A 21,933-nucleotide genomic window follows, 5' to 3' on the forward strand; every position below is an offset into this window, starting at 1 on the left:
CTAGCTTTGCTATATACTATAAACAATTCATAAAATAAAAACTGAGCGAAGAATCTCAGACATCTTGATATAAAATCACATGAATGATTGTATGTTTCTTTTTAATTTCTTTATCTTCTACATGATGATAAGGACATTAATATATTGATTTTTTTTTTTTTTACTGTATTGCTTTCTTATCAAATTTAATTTCGTGCAGAAAATGCGTAGTTTAACAATAAAGGTTTTAATTTTAATATTTTAAAATATTTCTCTTACATATGCCAAGCCCTGCAAAAATAATAAAATAAATAACATGAAAAATAAAAATAAATAAATAAATAAAAGACTGGGACATTCAGATTCCAAAATAAATTAAAGCTTTCTGAAAATATGTTTAATTCGTTGGATATTTTTAAAAATGTTACCTAAAATGAGGAATTAAGCAATAATATTTCATAGACTTTTTTAAATTAAATAATTTTATAGTTCAATTCTAGCAGAAGCATTAGTTCATAAAAAGTGATGAGTTTTGAGTTTGGTATTTAATATCTTAAAAAATCTGCAACATAATTTTTTAAAATCCTTTAAAATTGCTGCTTAATATTTTTCGGATGTTTGAATTTTGATAAATTTAAACCTTTATACTTTATCTCAAATGTATCATGTCCTTGTATGATATAATTCAATTTCTTTTGTCATAAAAATTACTGTGTCTTTATAAACTGCTGGAAATAATCATTTAGAATATTCTTTATTAGTTTTCTTTAAGAATCTCAGCTACGGAATTAATTTTGGAATTTAATAAAGTAATGCCAGGAGCTCATTTGGGAAATGCTGGCATATGCAAATGTAATCTGTCAAATTAACATTCAAATGACTTAACCGAAATGAGAACCAGACTAAAATGCTACTCAGAGGGAAAAAGAAAGTCAAAAATATCTCGATTAAGGAATGCTTTTTTCGCTGAAAGCGACTATAAGAAAAAGAAAGCAGAATGCAAGCCTCTTCATTCCTTTGATAACGTAACTCATTCTGACTAGGAAATCTCATTTTCAAATACAAATGTCCGCTAATATGAGTTCACTCACCATGTCATTTGACGCAAGGTAATCTTCTCAAGAGCATTTTCCCCTCCCTAGAACATTTTATTTTGTTCATTCATGTCTTTGTTATTTCTTTTCTTCCCCTTTGATTTCACTTTCACGAAGTTGTATTCCACGAGTCCTGCTGTGAGCAATAAGATGACGTCACATCTCAGGGGCGTGGCAATCAAGCTGCTCGGGTGGAAACATAACAAAAGATCCCCTTTGAGCGGTGACAGCTAAAAGAGGATAAAATAGATTTAAAAAATATGTAGAGAGAGAGAAAGAGAAAACATAGAAGGAAGAAAGACTAAAACCTGCCACACACTCGAGCACTAATGTCATAAGCAAAAATGTCTGCCTAGCAATGCGCAAGACCTTTTACAGCCGAAATTTAGTTCTCGGTTCAGTACACTAGCATGCAGACAAAAGGACATTAAGGTTAGGGTTAACAGCAATTCTATTCCGTAAAAGGAGTCGGAAAATTCCCAGATGCTGCTTTTTATCAGTCATTTTTGCTGACTCGAACCCCCCTTGCCAGCATTTTCCGGTTTGCTTAATTAAGTAATGCTTTGTGTTCGCCGTCAGTTATAAGACTATGAAAAATGTTGAAAATATTGCTGCCATTTCGTCTGAAGGCATTTCATATGGCAGGAATTTTTCATTGTATCGCGTTGTGAGACAAAGAAAGAATTATTAATGATTGTTTTGTCTAACACCTCTGAGAAAAATATCAATGGCAGCAATTATTACGCAAAGGTTAAATAGCACATTGAATGTAAAATGTTATTTTTTTTTTCGAATGCCAAATAGGGAAAAAGTAATAAAAACCAATGATGACTTCGAATTAGACATTAGTTTTCTATTACAAGTACTTTTAACGAATAATATGCTTAAATCTATATTTAAAAAAATTCGTCAATTTCTCTTTTTAAAATTTGCGTGAAAAAACTTATGCAAAATAAAATATTCTTACGCTGTGGTAAAGGGCAAAGTAATAATAATAATAATAATTTAGAATGACTTTCCTACTCGTAGTTTTAGATTTTAATATTGACTTGCATTTTATTAAATTTCAATCTTAAAATACTTGACATTGATAGAATATCATAATTCTCTTTGAAGTGAAGTTTGAAAAGGTAGAGAAATCGAACAACCTTTCTTTAAAATTATATAATTGGTTTGAAATTAATTTGAAAAATACTTGATTAGAAAGGTATGCTTTATGATGAATTTTCACATTTTAAAGACAAATCTGACATACCAAATTAATATTAATTGCTTTAACTTTTATCCTTCGAATACATTTATATCCATTTTAAAATACTGCAGTATTTCCGGAACATATACTGAGAATTAACATCTGTCAGTTCTATTTGAATATTAATTTTAGAAACGCAGCAATAAAAAGTTTATATTTTAAGACTATTGTTCAATCTCTAAGAATGTGATAAGAATAAAATCTTTATTGAAACTGAATGTCTAACATTAGGTTCTAATAACTTTAGAGTCAACTTGGTTGCTTCAAAAAAACTTCAATATCAGTAATTCAATTTATCAGGTTGAAACAAATTCAAGAAAATTTACAATAATCTACAACGCTGCAAATGTTTCACATACCGAATGAATAATAGGCGGATTGAAAATTATTATCTCAGTCCTACTAAAGTATTACTTCTTGTAATGCAACAAAGAAATTCAATTATTTTAATAGCTGAAAATTTCGTCCAACTCCTAAGAAGGCAATGAAAACCAAATCCATTAAAATGGAATGTCTACTTTTAGGTTTTAATAATTTTAATATCAGTTTTCTTGAGGAAAAATATTTTATTTTTAACACAAATTTCAATACATCTTGTTTATACAAATTCCAGGAAATAATAGCATAGAGATTCATAAAATCACATGAAAGAAAGAAATAGATTTCAGGAAAATAAGCAAATTTCTTTTGAAGAACTTGGAAATATTAATGCTTGTGGATATGAAATTCGAAGATTTCGATACTGTAACCGGACAACTTTTCTAGATTGCCACCTAGCGGCCGCTCGATAAAACTTCAGTCTGTGCTCTGGAGTCTTTTCCTTAAATGTTTGTATTAATTGTTTTCCTATTATTGTTTTCCGTGTGTTATGTCCTTTAATATTTCATTAAAAAGATTTAAGTCAATTAAGCTTCTTCCCTTAAGAGTTTTGTTTTTCCCTAGTAGGAATAGTTTTTGGCGGTAACTAGTTTTGTTTAAGGTTACAAAAATGGCTTCCCAACGTGTGGCCCGAATGATTTTCCACACTGAAAACATCAATGTTTAAACTTCAGAGTAGGGGCTCGTTTTCCTTTTCAGATTATTATTACAAATTTATCCTGTAACTTTCGTAATTCAATCCTGAATTTTATGCAATTTCCGTCCTGGAGTTGATGCATAGAAGCCTTCATCCCGAAGCTGTTTTCTTTGGTAATAAATCTTCAACCGAAGAACTTAAACAACTTTTCATTTTATTATTATCATATTCTGTAGCTTAATATCATATTCTGGCTTATTGCCGTCAATCCTGACGTGTATAAAATTATGAATATTTGTTATTGAAGAATTAGTACAAATATTATTGATTCTCTGTTTAATTTTGAATTCATAAGTATTTATAAAAGAAAAAAAAACCACTGTCTATATTCAAGTAACTTTTCATTTTATTATTATAAAATTCTATACCGTATGGACGTCAATCCTAACATATATAAAATTATGAATATTTGTTGTTGAATATTTAATATTAAATATTTCGAACGGAAGTGGCAGGTGAAATTATTTCTGTTTTATGTCTACTACTACTTCTTCTCCTTCTTCTTCTCTCTCTCTTTTTTCTTCTTTTGAACTGAATAAAATTCTGAAAGTGTTCAACGGAAATAAAAAGGATTCTTTTTCATTTGAGAATTGAGTATATCAATCATATTAAATTGAAATTAATGTTTTAAATTCAAGAAGTGCTGCTGAGTTTTATTTTTTAGAAGAAAAACTAGGAATGCATATTCAGTTAATGTGAAATTTTATTTTTGCTTGTATATGTGTTTTTTCAGGTGGATTTCTAACGTTTTGAAAAGAAGAATTTTATTTCTTTGCAATTAAAAAAATATTCTATTGTTGTAAGGGAAATTTGAGACTGCATTCTTATTTTATTGCAGTAAATTAGAAATTATAACTATTTTATTGATATTCAGTAAAAGCTTCTATTTAAATTTCGTCTTGTCAACTAGTGAATGCATATATACATATTTCTTGGTTCTATAAAATGTTTGGCATAATTTCCTTCTTGCAATTGATTCGCAATATGAAATGAAAATGTGGTTAAGTGTAAATACATTTTTTTACATTAGGAGTAAATATATACATTTTTGCTTATCAATTATAACTTTGCAATTGACTGCACCGTAAAAGAAGTCTTATAATAGTTTAAAGACATTTGGTGCCTCATTTATACTCCCTCTCTGGTTCCACTTTGATTCATTTAGACCATGGCCTTCCTAGCTCAAAGCACAATTGATGATCTAAAGGCTCTAGCTATGGATCTCGGAAGTGAGGTGACAAGCGATATAACATTTATAAACACCAAGGACCTCATCACTAAAATTGCATCATATGATGCGAACTTCTGTAAAACTCATCTTGCTTTTATACAAAAGAAAACAAAGGAGGAAAAAGCTGCCGAAGTTAAACGCGTCGAAAAGGAACGTTTTTTTTTTGAGTTAGAAAAATTGAAGATAAAACCTGAAATGCAAAAAATTTCTCGAAAGGAGACAGTTCTGGAAACTAACCAACCTAGAATGTATATTACAAAAGTTGTCCCAAGATTTAACACGAAAGACGATGAAATAGGACTCTATTTGACAATATTTGAGGGTCAACTAAAATTTTTAAGCATTCCAGAATCAAAACGGATTCTTTATTTGATAAGCTCATTGCCTACTGAGATAGCACAACTTATTGCGAAAGAAGATGAGGAAGATTCGCAAGATTACCGTAAAGTTAAAGGAATGCTTCTTAAGCGATACAGATTAACTGCGGATAGTTTCAGACAGTTATTTTTGCAACACAAGAAAAGCCTAGATACAACTTGGAGAGAACAACTTTGAAATAGCATCATATTTTGAGGGCTGGATCACAGAGCTTAAAATTAAATATTTTGAATAGCTTAAAGGCTTATTTATTAGCGACCAAATTAAGAAAAAAAACACCACCTGATCTTAAGGAACATTTTATTGATTCATGGGCAGAATGTAATCAGCCTTTAGAAGTCTAAGTCAACTGCGACATCAAGAGAAGATAAGCAAGAAAAGACAGCAAGAAATGTCTTTCCAAGAAGACAAACTCTACCCCTGAAAGAAGAATTATCCAATGTTATGAATGTGGAACACCAGGATATATACAATCTAAATGTCTACCTGCTCAGTATCTAAGGGACAAGTTAAAGCATCAATTTATTTACATTAACAATTGTACAATTGTAAACAGCATCAATTTATTTACATTTGAATCTCTGACATCTCCTAAGAGTTTAATTTTTCTCAAAATCTGTGGAGTGGAATCTGCTGTATGTGCTGATACCGGTGCATCTCACTCTATTGCTGGAGAAAAGTTATTCCATATGTTAAAAAGCAAATAAATAAATAAATAAAATTTGAATCCAAGACTATTTATTTGACACTCGCTGATGGATCACAGAGTGACGTAGCTACCTTGACTTGTACATCTTGAGATCGAAGGTAAAGTGATACCAACAGAACTAATGGTTTTATCGGAAGCAAAGGGAAACAGAACTCTTTTAGGTACAGATTTTCTCCAATACGCTGGAAGTGTTCTCGATGTTCCCAATGGTAAATGGCATTTTTGTGAAAAACCTCAGATTCAGTACTTTTTCTACAATGTACATTCCAATAATGAAAATTGCTTAGTTGCTTACTCAAAAGAAAAGATTGCAGAAACGTCCAGTTCTATTCAAGTTCCTAAAACGTCATATACCATAAATCTTCGAAGTGACGAGGATAACAACGTAATCAACTAAAGAACAACGTAATCAATTAAATAGCTTACTACAAGAGTTGCTTCGAATCAGGGTCAGAACCAACACCCTTTAGTGAACACCGTATTAATACTGGAAATAGTCTACCGGTTGCAGAACCACATTATCGAATGAATCCTGCAAAAAAGTAATTGCTGAAAAAAGAATTGGACACTCTCTTGGCTGATGGCATAATTGAAGAATGTGAATCATCGTATGCCAGCCCTATTGTATTGGTGCCTAAACCTAATGGTAGAATGAGACTTTGTGTCGACTTGTCAAACTTAACGCTACAACTGTTGCAAACACGTATCCCCTACCTCGTATGGACGATTTGCTCACAGAACCTATGTCAACAGCCTATATGTCAACCATAGATCTCAAATCAGGATATCATCAGATAAAAGTACATGAAGCTGATCAAGATAAAACAGCTTTCATTTGGCCATTTGGAACGTACAGATATTTGCGCATGCCTTTTGGACTACGAAATGCACCAGCAACTTTTCAACGCCTGATTGATAAATTTTTAGAAGGCCTAAAGAATATTTTTGATCTATCTTATTTAGACGACATTAATATTTCATCACAGACTTTTGATAAACATCTAAGTGATTTACAAGCTGATTTTGAAAGACTTTCTTTGTTGAAATTCCACGCTAACAGAGAAAAATGTCATTTTGCTTGTGACCGTGTAAAATATTAAGGTCACTAGATAACTTCAAATGGAATAGAAGGTGATCAGAAGAAAGTATCCGCTATTCAAAAAATTCCTATGCCAACTAATGTGAAAGAAGTTCAGTTATTCTTGCAAACTTGCTCATGGTTTAGAAGATATGTTCCAAAATTCACGGATATTGCAAGGCCTCTGGGTCCTCAAGGTCCTGAACAACAAGAAGGATTTGAAATCTTGAAGAAAAGATTAAAAACACCCCCAGTGTTAAAACAAGTAAATGTATCAAAGCCATTTCGTATCCGAACATATGAAATGCTCTTGGAGCCGTCCTTACCCAAGGAGTCGGTCCAGAGTAGCATGTTATTGAATATTGCAAGGCCGTCTATTATCGTCTGCTTATCCCAGCGGAACAGAATTACTCAACTACAGAAAGAGAAGCTTTTTATGATCGTCGACGACGACAAGCTTTCTACAAGCCAGGTGATCTAGTATGGGTAATATTACATTCTGTTAGTAAGTCACAAAATAAGAAAAGTCGCAAATTTCTGCCCAAGCGGAAAGAACCTTATTTAGTGGTTACTAATCGTTCACCCACTACGTATAGCATTGCTAACCCAACAAAGCCAGATGAAGTCCTTGGGACTTACCACAGCTCAGCCTTACGAGCATATGAACGCCCAGTGGAATTGTAGCACCCCTCCGGAGACGCGGCAGATCAAAGAAATTCCTTGCTAACTTCACCGAGACGTGGTGCAAGCTAGAGAGGGAGTCTGTAACCGGACAACTTTTCCAGCTTGCCACGTAGCAGCCGCTCGATAAAACTTCAATCTGTGCTCTGGAGTCAAAGATTAAACATGATGTTTATCACCGAGAATTGTACATTTTCTTAAATGTTTGCATTAATTGTTTGTCCTATTATTGTTTTTCGTGTGTTATGTCCTTTAATGTTTCATTAAAAAGATTTAAATCAATTAAGCTTCTTTCCTTAAGAGTTTTGCTTTTCTCTAGAAGGAATAGTTTTTGGCGCCCAACGGTAACTAGTTTTGTTTAAGGTTACAAAACTAATTATCGTATCATTGTGAATGACTAAAAGAAAAATCAAATTATTAGGTAATTTTCCTGAATGCCATCAGAAACAACATAGATTTCTTTGAAGAAATAAGATGTTTCAGCATAGTTACTTGGGTTCCCTCAATAGTTTTCAGTCTGCTGAATCGCATTGCTTAGTGCGCTATATGATTTCATTGAGTGACGATTTTGTTCGTATGCGTTTTCGAAGATTTAAAAATTATTTTTTAAAAAATATTTTTAAAAAATATCTTCTTATTATTTTATTATCTTGGGAAAAGGACTTACGAAAGATTAACAATTCCGTTTTCAATTTTTGAATAAGTTAAAAATAAATAACTATTTTATAATTAATTTTACATTAAAAATGATATACGTTTGAATTCTTAGAAAGAGAATGTATTATGTCTAAGGTGTAATAGTGTTCTTGAATGGTTGTACGTTTTTTATTTGTTTGTCCTGGCTTGTCAATGTTTGTAAAAGTCTCAACAAGCAATATTTCAAAAATATTTTAATATACAAAAATGTATTTCCAAGACAATTTTTCTTTGAAATATCAAAATATAACTATTAATTTAATTTAAATTAACAATGAAGATTCTGCATTCAGATATATCCATTAGCTTCCAAACTAAACACATGAAAATCGAATCAATTAACGTCACTTGGATAAGTGTCTGTCTTTCCAAAAACTAACTGCAAAAATAAATATTTCAGATTTTGTTTTAAAATTACAATTAAATCAAATTTTTCACACACACCTTGGCATAAAATAAAATAAATAAGTAGTTACAAAAATGTTAACAAAATTTGTAGCTTAAAACTCGATACTATTTAAAAGTCTGTTCTCATTAGACAGTTAAATGTGCAGCCTTCAGAAAAAATAGTATATTTTCGAAATTTTTTGTCAATATTTAAAAAATTTTTTTTTAACTATATGTATAATTCTGCATTGCCAAATTAGATTTTTTATGTTAGCAAATCACCTCAGTATTAGTTTTCTGTTTAATATATACATTTATTTTGAAAAAAAAAATATTGCTCCATTTTTGAAAGGGTCCTTTCCCTTTTAATAGATTAAATAAAATTAATAATAAAGCATTTACGGGTTAAATTTATAATACATCATGACAACAATAGCTATGATGTATAAAGTTATAAATGTCAATAAAATAAATTAAGTGTTAGTATATTTAAACGGTTGCCAAAAAATGTGATAACTTAAAAAAATAATTTGATGCAATTTAATTTCAAGATCAATACAGATCAAGTTTACTACTCACTTAAAAAATTATGATTTTTTTAAAATTCTATATCTCGTAATGCACATCATTCATAATCTTTCATTCTAAATATTTCAAATAACGTAATAATTCACAGGAGAAATGGAATACACTTGAAGTATTTATACTAGATGATTTCTTAAGAATAGTTTTTAGTGTCAATTTCAAAGTCAAAATGGCACCCTAGTGATGGTTTTTTTTTTTTTTTTTTTTTTTTGTCTGTAAGAATTCCTGAATTTCAATTCTAAGTATTTACTGTTATTCAACCACTTCTTATCTAAGTTGCTCACATATATTGTTGTATGATATCCAAAAATATTTGCAATGTTGTATAATATTTCGAATAATATCGCGCAATACTGAACAATAGAATCCAACACCTGGATTTGTAGTACCTGCGATGGCAAAGAAGACTATTGTGGAACTCAATTTTCATTCAAAGGTTGAATGGAAAGAAGAGTTGTCAAACAGCATCATTAGAAGTTGCAGAACATAAATCTTTGCTGAACTATTGATAAGAAATCAGAAAAGTAAGCAGCATGCATTTTATTACTCTACTGCCTCGCCCGTGAAATCTTCGTCGAAAAGAAATACTTTATGGTTATCAACCCCATCCCATTATTCTTTCCTATATCCAAAACATCCTAAAATGTTCTCTTTTTTGCATAAAATAAGAACTGCGCGCAAAGTGCGCGAGATCTCTGAAAGAAACGCCCTGAGCACTATACATAACCGTAAGCTACTTTTCACTTGAGGGAGCTCTTCTTTTTATCGATGATTCTCCAGAGCTTCAAATTTTATAGTTCTTCCTTCTTTTCATTTTAAATATTTCTGATATTTATGTAACTTATTACCAACATACATTTTTGGAATCGTGTAGCAGATGGGTGAAAGTAGAAAGGTGTAAGTGGTTGGAAAATCTTTCATGTTCTTACCGTTACCTTTCCCACCACAACTCAATAACGAAAGAAAAAAAAAAAAAAAAAAAAAAAAAAAGGAAATGACTGCAGAGACTGGAGAGATATTTAAATTCTTCTGTAAATATAACTTTACCAAGATATTATTTAAAAACACTCAAAGTACATATTTTTTTTCAAAGTTATAAAGTAGTAATAGTCGGCTTAATAATATTTATTAATAAGTTAGTACAGTTAAGTTGATTCATCACTACAAAAGAAAAATATATTTCTCAAGATTTTGGCATTTTACTGAGGGTTGTTAGATATATCTCTCTTAAAATTGTTTTGAGCTCATTTGAAAACTCGGAAATTTGAAATCATGACTTCTTCTTTTTGACTGTAAATGATAACTCTCAATGTATGCACGCACTTCATTTTTTTATTTGAATTATAAATTTTTGTAAGAATACTCGCGATACTAGTAGTCGCGGTTTCCTTTGCACTTTCCCTATGAGTGTTTCAGAGTAATTCTTGGATTATTTTCTCTGGAACAACAAAATTTACAGTGCCATTTTCCCATTAAAATACATAGAATTTGCTCACGTCTCTTACGAAATGTTTAAAAATCGAATTGAATGTTTTCACTTTTCTTTCTCTAAATACTTCTCCAGTTGTAAAATATCACCTGCCGATATTTGGTGTTTACGATTCATCGGATCGTAGAAATCGACTGCAATGCCAGGTTTGACACTTTTCTCTGAAAAACTCGATGATTTTATTATAAAACAAAAATGCAATTCGATTCTCTGTTGATAGATAATCATGGTGGTTTCTACTGCACTAGTTCTGCTAACCCGTGAATAAGTAATATTGCAGTAAAAAAAAGCTAAATAAGCAAAAACGCTTAGTACCAAAGCAATTTATAAATAGTAAAACGCAGCAACGGAATCTATTTTTCGAAAGATGATAAACCAAGTGAAAGATAAATAAATATCTTTTGAAGATGTGCGTAAAAATATGTAAGTATTAATAATTCAAAAATTGACGTGTTAGTTATGTGAGGAAGGGGTTGAAATGCGCTCGTCCGAACGCATTGATGGGAACTAGAGTAAAACACCCCTCATTTTTGATGTAGTTATATTTTCAATTTGCAAAAGTATTCATGCAAAGTGCATAAATTATACTAAGCTTTTCAAAACCATCCAGAGTTACTAATTATTTTGATGGAATAACTTCAAGACCTTAGAAAAGATTTCTTGATACAGACGAATCATACATTTTTGTATAATTGTATTATAATGACATGATCGGAATTTCGAATTCCAAAGAATATATTCCTTTACGCATATTCAAGAATATCTTGATTTTTCCCGTGGCCTTTTACGAAAACAGGCCAACAAATAAAAATAATCTGCTTGTAATTTAAACATGAAAAACAGTTTTGCTTATTAAAAGTTTGAAATGTTTGTTGCAGTAATAGCTGGATTCCATCACTACTATAGTTAAGATAATAATCACACATTTTATTAATACTACCTTTTATTGAAGATCATTCGATAAAATTTAACCTGAGGTTTTTTTAAAACAATATTTTATATTATAATCAGCGAAGGTTCAATTTGGTCGATCGATTTAAATTGACAAATGTATCATTATGCCCCTTTAAATAATCATGAATAGGATCTTAATGTTTCTAAAAATGATTGGTGTGTTTATAGCAAATTTCATTTCAAATGACAATTTCATGGAACTCTTTCAAACACGTGCAACGAAATTTACTTGTGGTTTATAATGTTGCCTTTCTTTGATCTAGAAGATTTGAAAGTCCGTAAATGGGAATATTTATACATTGAATTTATTAGAATATTCGCACATTGCTTTGATGAATCATTAAACATATATATATATATATATATATATATATATATATATATATATATATATATATATATATATATATATATATATATATATTAAGGTAAATTGAAATTTGACATTTATTTTGTTTATTTTTTAATTTTTTAAAAAAAATATTCAAAAAATATATTTCAAATATAAAAAATATAATCCTGGAATAATCAGAATCAAACAAAACCACACCTAGGAGTTTAAGATTTTTATTTTCTGTTCAATTATTTTTAAACTTTTCAAATATTTCACAAGCTTACAAACATTGTGTCAATATTTGAACAACTTTGTTCTCATATAATCCATTTATATACTTTTCTAATTGCATATTTCTTTCTAATGGCTGCACATTTTTGATAGAGCCTCAGAAGATCAGACTAAAGATTACATATTTTAGATCATTCATTGCTCTTGTTTTATTCGCAAAAAAAAAAAAAAAAAAGTTTGGCATTTTTGCACTGATTCAAGCAATTATATTACTTATAAAATGTAATTAAAATAATTAATTTTGTTCGGAATGAAATTCTTAAAAAAATGTTTATAAGGGATTTATATTTTTGAATTTTTGCATGGGTTAAAAGACAAAGAACAAAAATACATCAATTAAAAGTGAAGAATGTTTTGAAAATTGAGGGATTTTTTTTTTTGTTGTTGTTAAAAAGAGGTATAAAGAGAAACTCTTATTTTACAAGTTCATCGAATTATTTGCTGCATATCTTGTAGAAAACTTTAGAAATATATTACCTAGTTCCTGAACTAAATAATATACTGCGATTTTATCCAATCTTTAAATACTAGGGGTAAAATTTTCAATTATTTTCACATTATAAAGCATGAAATCTTTCTAGATGGATCTTGTCCGTTTAAAATCTTTTTAAACGAACAGGTTGCTTATTCTGTAATTTAGGAGTCACAGAAAATATTAAAAATAAATTATTATATTAAATTTGAATAAAAAATATGCGTGAGATTTTAATTAATAAAGTTTTTTAAAAAATGAATTAATTAAAATTCAAACGGTTCCATAAGGAAAACTTTTTAAAGATTAAAAATATTAAATTATAAATCTTTAAATACTTGCGCCAAAAATCACCTTTTCAGCAGATTCACTTATCTTAAGCTAAGAAATATTGAGTTTTGAGGCATATTGATTACACAAATGAAGCGAAAAATCTAATAACTCTGCTTTATCTTACAATGTGATGAAATTTTCCCAATTTATTCTCAAGTTAAATAAAATTCAAAACTTCAGATAGTTATTATTCCTTACGTTTATGCTGTTTTGTACTTTAATTTTAATCAAAATTATAATATTATCTAATAAAAACACTTATTCGAAGCATTTATGAATGTAGCTTAAGTTTTGTAAGCAATCTAAATGCTCCTCACGGAGTTTTATTTATTCTTTTCGAACCAAACCGCATAAGTATATAGGTAAAGATAATACTTATACTGAGTGGTTATTATGAACATAGCTCATTAAAAATCAAAACGTTATTAATTTTTCAAAATAAATCTGAAATATCTTTGCGATAACATCATTTTCAAATTTTGATTTTAAAACTTAGGATTAGGAAATTGAAATTTGTTAATTTCATTCAATACAATCTTTTCTTCAAAAAACATTTTCAACATTCATAGCAAAACAGAACAAGCAGTTTTCGAAACTATCCGCCTCTTAAAAAACTCTTACATAATTTGAAAGAAATACTGATATTTGAATGGATAGCTGAAGCAGTGTTCAACCGCTCGATACCATAGCAGTAGGTTGTCAAAACAATGACACTTTATGTCGCCGCAAATACAAATATCACAACCACAGAGTAATTTGCATATCATCATGACGGAATTTAATGAATTATTAAAGTTTCTTCCGTTGCATTTTACACCCAGATTGTCTCCAAACGCGATTAACCTAACAAGATACTTGTCCCTTCTTTGCAATATAAAATTTCCCAAGTCTTTGGTACACACGATAGAAATTGCAATTACAATCCACCGAGCTAAATTGCTGCAGTATTTATTATTAATTTGAGAGAAAGTTAGTCGCTTGTTATCAAACCGCTAACAACTCTGACAGGGACTCATATTGGCTAAAGAAAACTTCTCGTGTACACAGCAGAGTGCGTGCTTGATCAAAATGGTACCTCCTCCTCAGAGAAAGATAATAATAATAAAAAATAAAAAGCTTCGCGGGTTAAGTTAAAATGGAGGATTCGAAACCTTGTCGCTTGAAGGCACTTCCAATTCCTTCGCCACGGCTGAGCCATTGCATTGCTGTCTGTTAGTTGGAAAGGTCTATCATTATAGCCCTCGTCCCTCATAGCTATATAATTTGTGTCCATTACTTGTACTGGTCTGCTTGTTCTATCCCCCTCCCCCCGTATTCAAGGACTGTTGTGCAAGTATAATAATTATCGAAACTGGATATGAATGCATGTCAACGCCATCTTTCGGAGGGGTTTTCGTTATTCCCTCCAGCTTTCGTTGCTAGTTTATTTCGCATTTTGCAACCTTTTGCGATTCAACGTCGGGGATTTGTTTGGCAGCACGCGGAAGAAGAGCCTTAGACGGATTTGAGTGAGAGTGCACGCATTTTGGAATGTCCGAACATTTTTTTAAAGTTAAGATTATTCAACTTTCCGCATTCAATACTAGTGTGGGCACGTCTTTTATTAGAAGCTCCTAATAATAATATCCAAGTAATAATATTGTTAATGCATTAAGTAAATACTGAAAATGAGGCCAGTCTTCGATCAGCAAACGTTAATGTTTCGTAACTCTTGGATAAAAAAAAGAATTATTTTCCAATAAATATATTATTTACAGTGAATGTTTATTAATGAGAGATTATATTTTAACACATACTTCAGACAATATAATAATTGCGATTGGTATGAAAATTACTTGCATGTGCATCGCTTGTATGAGAAACAAAATAAAAAAAATATTGAAAACCACATTTCCTCACTTGCGTTTTTGTGATACGACTCATTACTAAAAATGTTGAAATAACTTAAAAGAATACAAATGAGGGAAATTGGACCAGGAATTCATAATTCGTTTGAAAAAAAAAGAAATCTTTTTATATTTTTCTTTCTAAAAAAACAGACTGAATCCCTGTGTGCTGAGTTCAATAAGAGCCGAATGCTTTTAGCTTTTGTCGGACAGAAAAGGAAGCCGGAATAATGTTATTTAAATAAATATAACCTTATTTTTAGCTATGAAAAACAAATTATTTTTTGATAAATTTTTAATGTAAATCGAATATTTTAGAAATAATAGTATTTTATTCGCTTGTAATTTCTTATACTTTGGTATATTCACTAAGAAGTTGATATTTTGAAAGAAAAACAGTATATCGCTGAAATCGAATTTTGATGTTTCGGATAAATATAATTAAGTTTAAAGCATTTTAGATTCAGGCTAAATTAAAAGAGGAAACAAAATTTTGGTGTCTTTAAGAATTTGACTGGCATGCATCTAAAAGGAGTTCATTCAAAGGGAAACTTAATAGTTATGATAAATTCAACATCCATTTACAGATTAAAACTTAAATGTTTTTAAAAATCTCAATCATATATAGAATTCACGCGCAAATTTCCAAGAACTTTGATAAAGATTTTGTACCTTTTAATATGAAATATACAATAATATATATTTTAAAATATAAAGTTAATATTAAGTATGGAATTGATAAGTTTATGAATAAATATGACTGTGACGATCTTTTAGTCCCTATTTTTAGTAAAAAAATACGGAAGAAAACTAAAATAAAATAATAACATAACTACATAATTAAATAATAGAACTAAAATAATATAATTTAATAAGAAAATTAAAATTTAATAAATCAATTGACTAAGGAAATACAATTGTTACCATGTTTCTCTTTAGGTCAGGGTTTATGGAAAACATTACTGTTTTATGGATATTTTCATACTGCTTTCTTTTTTCGAATTCTCCAAATAAAACAGAAAAATCTCGCTTAAAAAGATTTTTTTTAAAAAATTGAAGTGGTTTTCTATTTCAGTCCAAAAGATTGCGATAGAAATTTGATTTGATTTTAATTTTTTTTTCTTTTTCTTTTATTCAACATTTTTTCTGCTTTGTGATTGTGATTAAATTTCTTTTCATGTAAATGGGGAATAATTTCATTTTGAAACTATCTAAGATTAAAAACATATATTTGTTTCTATTACATTATACTTAGTTGAAATGTTTTCCAAATTTTTTTCTTCTTTATAACGTCTTTTACAAAATGTTTGCATGAAAGGAGACAAAATGAATGAGTTATTTAACGAAATCCTTTGATGGCAGATTCCCCTTCGCACATCCGACGGCGGTTTCTCCATTTACTGGTTGCTTTCATTTTTTTGCGTGTTTCGATAAAAGCAGGCAAATAAATGCATTTAATGTATTGGTGTTTTAGAATTTCTATTATGTCATTTACAATATAAAAAATAAATAAAAATAAAAATGATGAATTGACTAATTTTTTTCATTTTATAATTTATAGGATTAATTTGAGCACTTAGAAATTTAAAAAAAAATCATACATATTTCATTGTAACCTTATAACTGTCAATTTCGTAACAGGAAAATCAATATATTTGCTCGCACCATGTCTTTTAACCGCCTTATATTTTAAAGATTGTTGCAAAAAATGTTCATCGAAATTTCTGGCTCGAAATACTTACTACCTTTGAAACGTAACAATGCTTGAGTACACAAATAAAGGCTCTTTTTTCTGATATTTTTTTAATAATGTATTTGAATCAAAGCTTCTTTATTCATTCTATCATAATTAAATTAACTTTTTTATATTAATTTTCTTATGATAATAATTAGTTTAATAAGTATATTAATGCTGTTTCATAATTACGAATAATTATAGAATTTTGAATTATCCTATCCCTTATGCCGCTATTTAAACCTACTAGAAGCATAAAGTTGCAACTTTGTTTTATCAATTCTGTTTGTTATTTTAAATTTATTTGTCTACCTTTTGTTGGTTTAATTCGTTTACTCCTGCAAAAGCAGAATTTTTAAAAACGAAATCTTATGTTTTCCTGATAATCTATATACATATAATAAAGCTCAATATGTGTGTGTGTGTTGGCGCTCTACAGGCCAGACCGTTTGACCTACAGCTACCAAATTTGGTACATGTATACCTTGGAGGTCGGGAATGTGCACCTGGGGTTCCTTTTTTTTTGAATTTTTAATTAGAATTTTAATTATTAATTAAAAACTAACTTTCCCGCCAAAAAGTCTTTTTATTTTCCCTACCGCCAAATGAGTAAGGCTTCAGTTTTTCCTTCTTTTTCCAACAGTAATCAGGCTAGGCTTAACATTTTTCGGCCCATTATTTCAAACGATTCTGTTTATTTTCTTAATGTTTGATGCATTTAAAATTAAACATTGTTAATTAATAGATCTTTCAGATTCATTCTGAAGTACTTCTGAATTAAAATAAAACAGAATAAAGGAAATTAAAAATTTCTAACCAGCATAGCATTACCCCAACTGGCGTAGAAAAAAATCACGTATTTGCGTTACGTAACTGGCGTTGAAAATTCACGCATGCGCATTGTGTTCTGAATTCCACATTGTGTTGACAATTATTATCAACGGATGCGGACTGGATTTAAATTATTTTTAGATTAGTTGCATGCTTTTTTAATTAAATTGTATTTATGTTAGTTATATATTTTTTGTATATGCTTATAGTTTTAAGACCATCATTTTTTAAGTAGTTTTTTTTTTAACCTGTTTTCAACCGATTATTTTAAACGATTCGTTTTATTTTTTTAGTGTTTGATGCATTTAAAATTAAACATTGTTAATTAATCAATCTGGTCATGATGAATCTGAGAAAAATTTTTTGACAAATTTTTGAAATATTACATAAATTAAGAAAGATATTCTTTAGTGCCCATAAAGTTTAAACGCTTAGTGACTGTTTTCAATAATCATATTACAAAAAAATACTTTGTTTCAGTAAAAAATATTATTATATTAATTGCAGATTAATCCTTTCCATTTTAATTTAAAGTATAAATTCTACGGGAGCCAACAGAAAATTTGAGAGATACATATTACGTTATGACTGAAGGCGTTTATAATATTATGAGTAAATTATATGCCTATCAAAATTTGAAGTTTTAAAATATTTTGATGAAGAAGCTATTAAAGTAGGAATTGCATAAAATATTTAATTATTAAAATTTTAACGAACATTAAGATTGGCGAACCTGCTGGTCGCCAAAGGCGGCTAGTAGAAAATAAAAGAGACATCTCGCATGTAATATTTATTGATACATATAATTAAAAAAGCTTGGCTATTAGTATTTTTATACCTTATATTAACTAGATTTTTTTCATCTGGGAATTCTTTTTTTACTTTTTCTGCATTTTTATTGAAAATAGACATAATAAATAAAATAACTTTTTTATACTATGCATTTTTTTAAAAATACATATTAAATGTCTCTATTTAACTGCAAAACATAATTTTTAATTTTTAAGAGAAAGATTTCACCTTGCTCAGAATTTCCCATCTAAATTGCAAATATTCAATTAAAAATAAGTAATGTTTGTGAAAAAAATAAGTAATGTTTGTGGAAGGGAATTCACACGACCGATGCCGTCTCGAGCATGCGTGGAGCAAATGTTTTCTCATAGGAAGAAGGAAAATGTTTGATAACGCAAGTTTCAATTCCAGCCAGTCTTATTCGAGTCGATCCTTTTATCGCTATCGAATCTATCGTGAATGTGTATGTTATATATGTTTTCGTGTTAATTGCAATTCACCATATTGAATATTCACGGGAGCAGATTTATGCAGACTCATGAATAAATTTTTAAGCGGAAGTAAGCGAGCATTAGACGATAGTCAAGCATCAACAAGTACACAGAAGAGCGTGGTTCTGAAAATAAAATCAAGGAAATATTCTCAAGAATGCTTAAATTTTGGGTTTATCAGTATTGAAGAAAATGAAGAAGAAAGGCCCCTGTGTATCATTTGCTTAAAAATGTTATCCGCAGACAGCATGAAACCTAATATACTTAAACAATATTTGGAAACGCTTCATAGTGAGTACGTCAACAAACCCAGAGAATTCTTCAAATTAAAATTAAAATCATATAAAAAGCAAAAATCATTTTTTAAAGAAACTTTGTCTGTGAATAAAAAAGGGTTAATTGCATCCTACAAAGTTCATATAAAATAGCCAGATGTAAAAAACCTCACACCGTTGGTGAAGAGCTTATTTTGCCAGGAGCAATTGAGATTGTAGAAACTATGTTTGGAGATAATTTTTCAAAATAATTGTAGTCCATTCCTCTTTCAAATGATACTGTTGCTCGTCGAATTGGCGATATAGCTGAAGATGTACAGTGTCAGCTTTTCTCGAAGTTGGGTGACAAATTGTTTTCAATACAGCTTGACGAAGCAACAGATTGTAATAAAGATGCTCATTTAATTGCCTATGTTCGAATTTGTGATAATATGTCAGTAGAAGAACTACTTTTCTGCAAACCAATAGAACTCAAAACATCAGCGTTCGCTATATTTGCTATTTTAAATGATTTTATGAACGAGGCAAGCATAGAACGGAAAAATTGCGTCGGAATATTCACCGATGGTGCTCGTTCAATGTCTGGAAGATTCCAAGGTATACAAGCACTTTAAAAACAAAAATCGACTCAGTGCACACATTGAATGATCCGCAGAGAAGCTTTCGCTTCGAAAGAAATGAGTCCTGGTTTGAATATTGTGTTAACTACGGTTGTAACGGTAGTAAATTATATAAAAATGAGACCCCTGAAATCGAGAATCTTTTCGGCACTTTGTAAAGACATGAGTTCAGTACATGCAGAGTTACTATTTTATTGCGAGGCAAGATGGTCATCACGTAGGAAATTTTTGCAACGTGTTTATGAATTAAGAGAAGAAATCACAATTTTCCAAGAAGAAGAAAACAGACAGGAGGCCGAAAATTTTCACGATGGCTTATTGAGGAAGGCATTGAAATTGAGGTACTTGGTCGATATATTCCAGAAATTAAATGACTTGAATCTTTAACTCCAGTGAGCAATTACATATATGTTGGATTCGAGTGATAAAGTTAATGCTTTTTGTAGAAAATTGGAATTGTGGAGCAGAAATTAAAAGCAAAAAACCTAACAATGTTTGCAAATGTGGATGATTGTACTAAAACTTATAAGGCTGAAGAAGAATACGTAAAAGTTGTTTTTGTAACCATTGAAAATCATTTAGCAATACTGACAAAGAATTTTAAAACGTATTTTCATGCTGACGACAAACTGATAGCAAGTTACGCGTGGATTAGGGTTCCATTTCATAAGACTCCTGAAGGACTCTCAATTGATGAGGAAGAAAAATTCATAGACTTCACGACAAATGGCGAAACTAAAAGACGATTTATTAATAAATCACTATTTGAAATTTGGGCAGGAGTAAGGATGATTTTTCTGCACTAGATCAAGGGCATTTCACATTTTATTACCATTCAACATCCTACCTTTGTGAAACTGGATTTTCTGCTGTGGCTTCTTTGAAGACAAAATATAGAAACAGAACTGAGAGTGGTTATTTCTAATACTAAGCCTTCCTTCGAAAAACTGTACTCTGCAAGACAGGCCCAAGGAAGTCACTAATAATTATTAAATTCGTTTTTAATTTAGTATGTTTTGATTTAGTAAGTTATTTTACTTTAATAAGTTATTAAATATGTCAAAATGTATTTTGTTTTCTTTGTGTATGTGTGCTTTCCTTTCAGTCAGTTCATCAATTTCTTAAAATAATATTTTCTCTTAGATATTTTCGCACCCCCCTCTAGTGTGCTCGCCCTCCCTAGGGGGGCGCGCCCTACAGGTTGAGAATCGCTGATCTACTGACTTCAAGCATTAAGTCTGAGAAAGAGTTGCAATGAAAACAAGAAAGTGGGGCGAAATTCATGAATTGCACATTACCCTTTAATTTTTTTTATTTGAAATACATTGTAAAAAAGATACAGGAATCTTTACTTTGATAAAATTAGAAAGGGATAAGCTGATTTAACAGAAAAATATGTTATATGCAGTGTTATTTAAAACTACAAAAAAGAAGAAGAAAAAAATAGCTGTCAAACCGTGAGAAGTTTTCGCAGGTATGAAGAATGCTAATTAAATTGTACAATCTCGCTGATTCAAATAAAGTACCTTCCTAGAACATTTCTTACAGAGGTTCAGGGCATTTAGCTTGCTCATGAAATATGCTGATGCTTGCTATCGTAAAACCATGTGTAAATATACCTGGAAGTATGAAAGCGGAAATTTTAATACAGGATTCGTGAGAGGAAATTTTTTCAATATTGAAAAATTGAAATATATTTTATATATATCTTTAGATGATGTTGGGAATGTAATAAGATTTCATTAAGTTTCTGTTTTGTTCACGCATAACCATCTGGAATAATACTTGTGGAGCCCCTGATTAAACATCTCCGTACCAGATTTCTTCATCATCTGGCGTCTAGATGATTTCCGCTTTTGTCTGAAAGAAATGGGCAGACTTACTATTTATGTTGTGCCTTACAGTCAGTAACAGATATATTTGTTTCCAAAATTCCAAACGAAAGATTTTCTGGATTATAAAAACCAGAAAATTTATAATTAACATAAGAATTCATTGAGAAATACAGTGTCTCATATTTGGAGGAGTTTAAAGTATAAATCAAAGCAATTAAATGTTATGACCAGCATTAAATTATAATGTTTTTCGTGTATTTCCTTGAACTTTATTCTATTATATCAGAGATGCGGTTGTGGGCGAAATTTTTTTCGCTTTCTTGTTCTTCTGTCTCAGATAATGATGGCCACTGCTCAAGATTCCAAGAATTGTGGCCAATAGCTTTTGCGCATCTTTGAAATAAATTTGATTCAGTTTTTGTAAATTTTACACATTTTTTTGTTTACAAC

The 21,933-nt window shown here is 29.9% G+C and overlaps 1 protein-coding gene across 2 annotated transcripts in view; it reads left to right on the top strand.

Moving 5' to 3' along the window:
- The window catches only part of LOC129960161 (protein O-mannosyl-transferase TMTC2-like), a 923,323-nt gene that overhangs the window by 217,817 nt on the left and 683,573 nt on the right, over window positions 1-21,933 (top strand). The window lies entirely within an intron of this gene.

The sequence above is a fragment of the Argiope bruennichi genome, chromosome X2 (assembly GCF_947563725.1).
Source record: "Argiope bruennichi chromosome X2, qqArgBrue1.1, whole genome shotgun sequence".
Taxonomy (NCBI): Eukaryota; Metazoa; Arthropoda; class Arachnida; order Araneae; family Araneidae; genus Argiope; species Argiope bruennichi.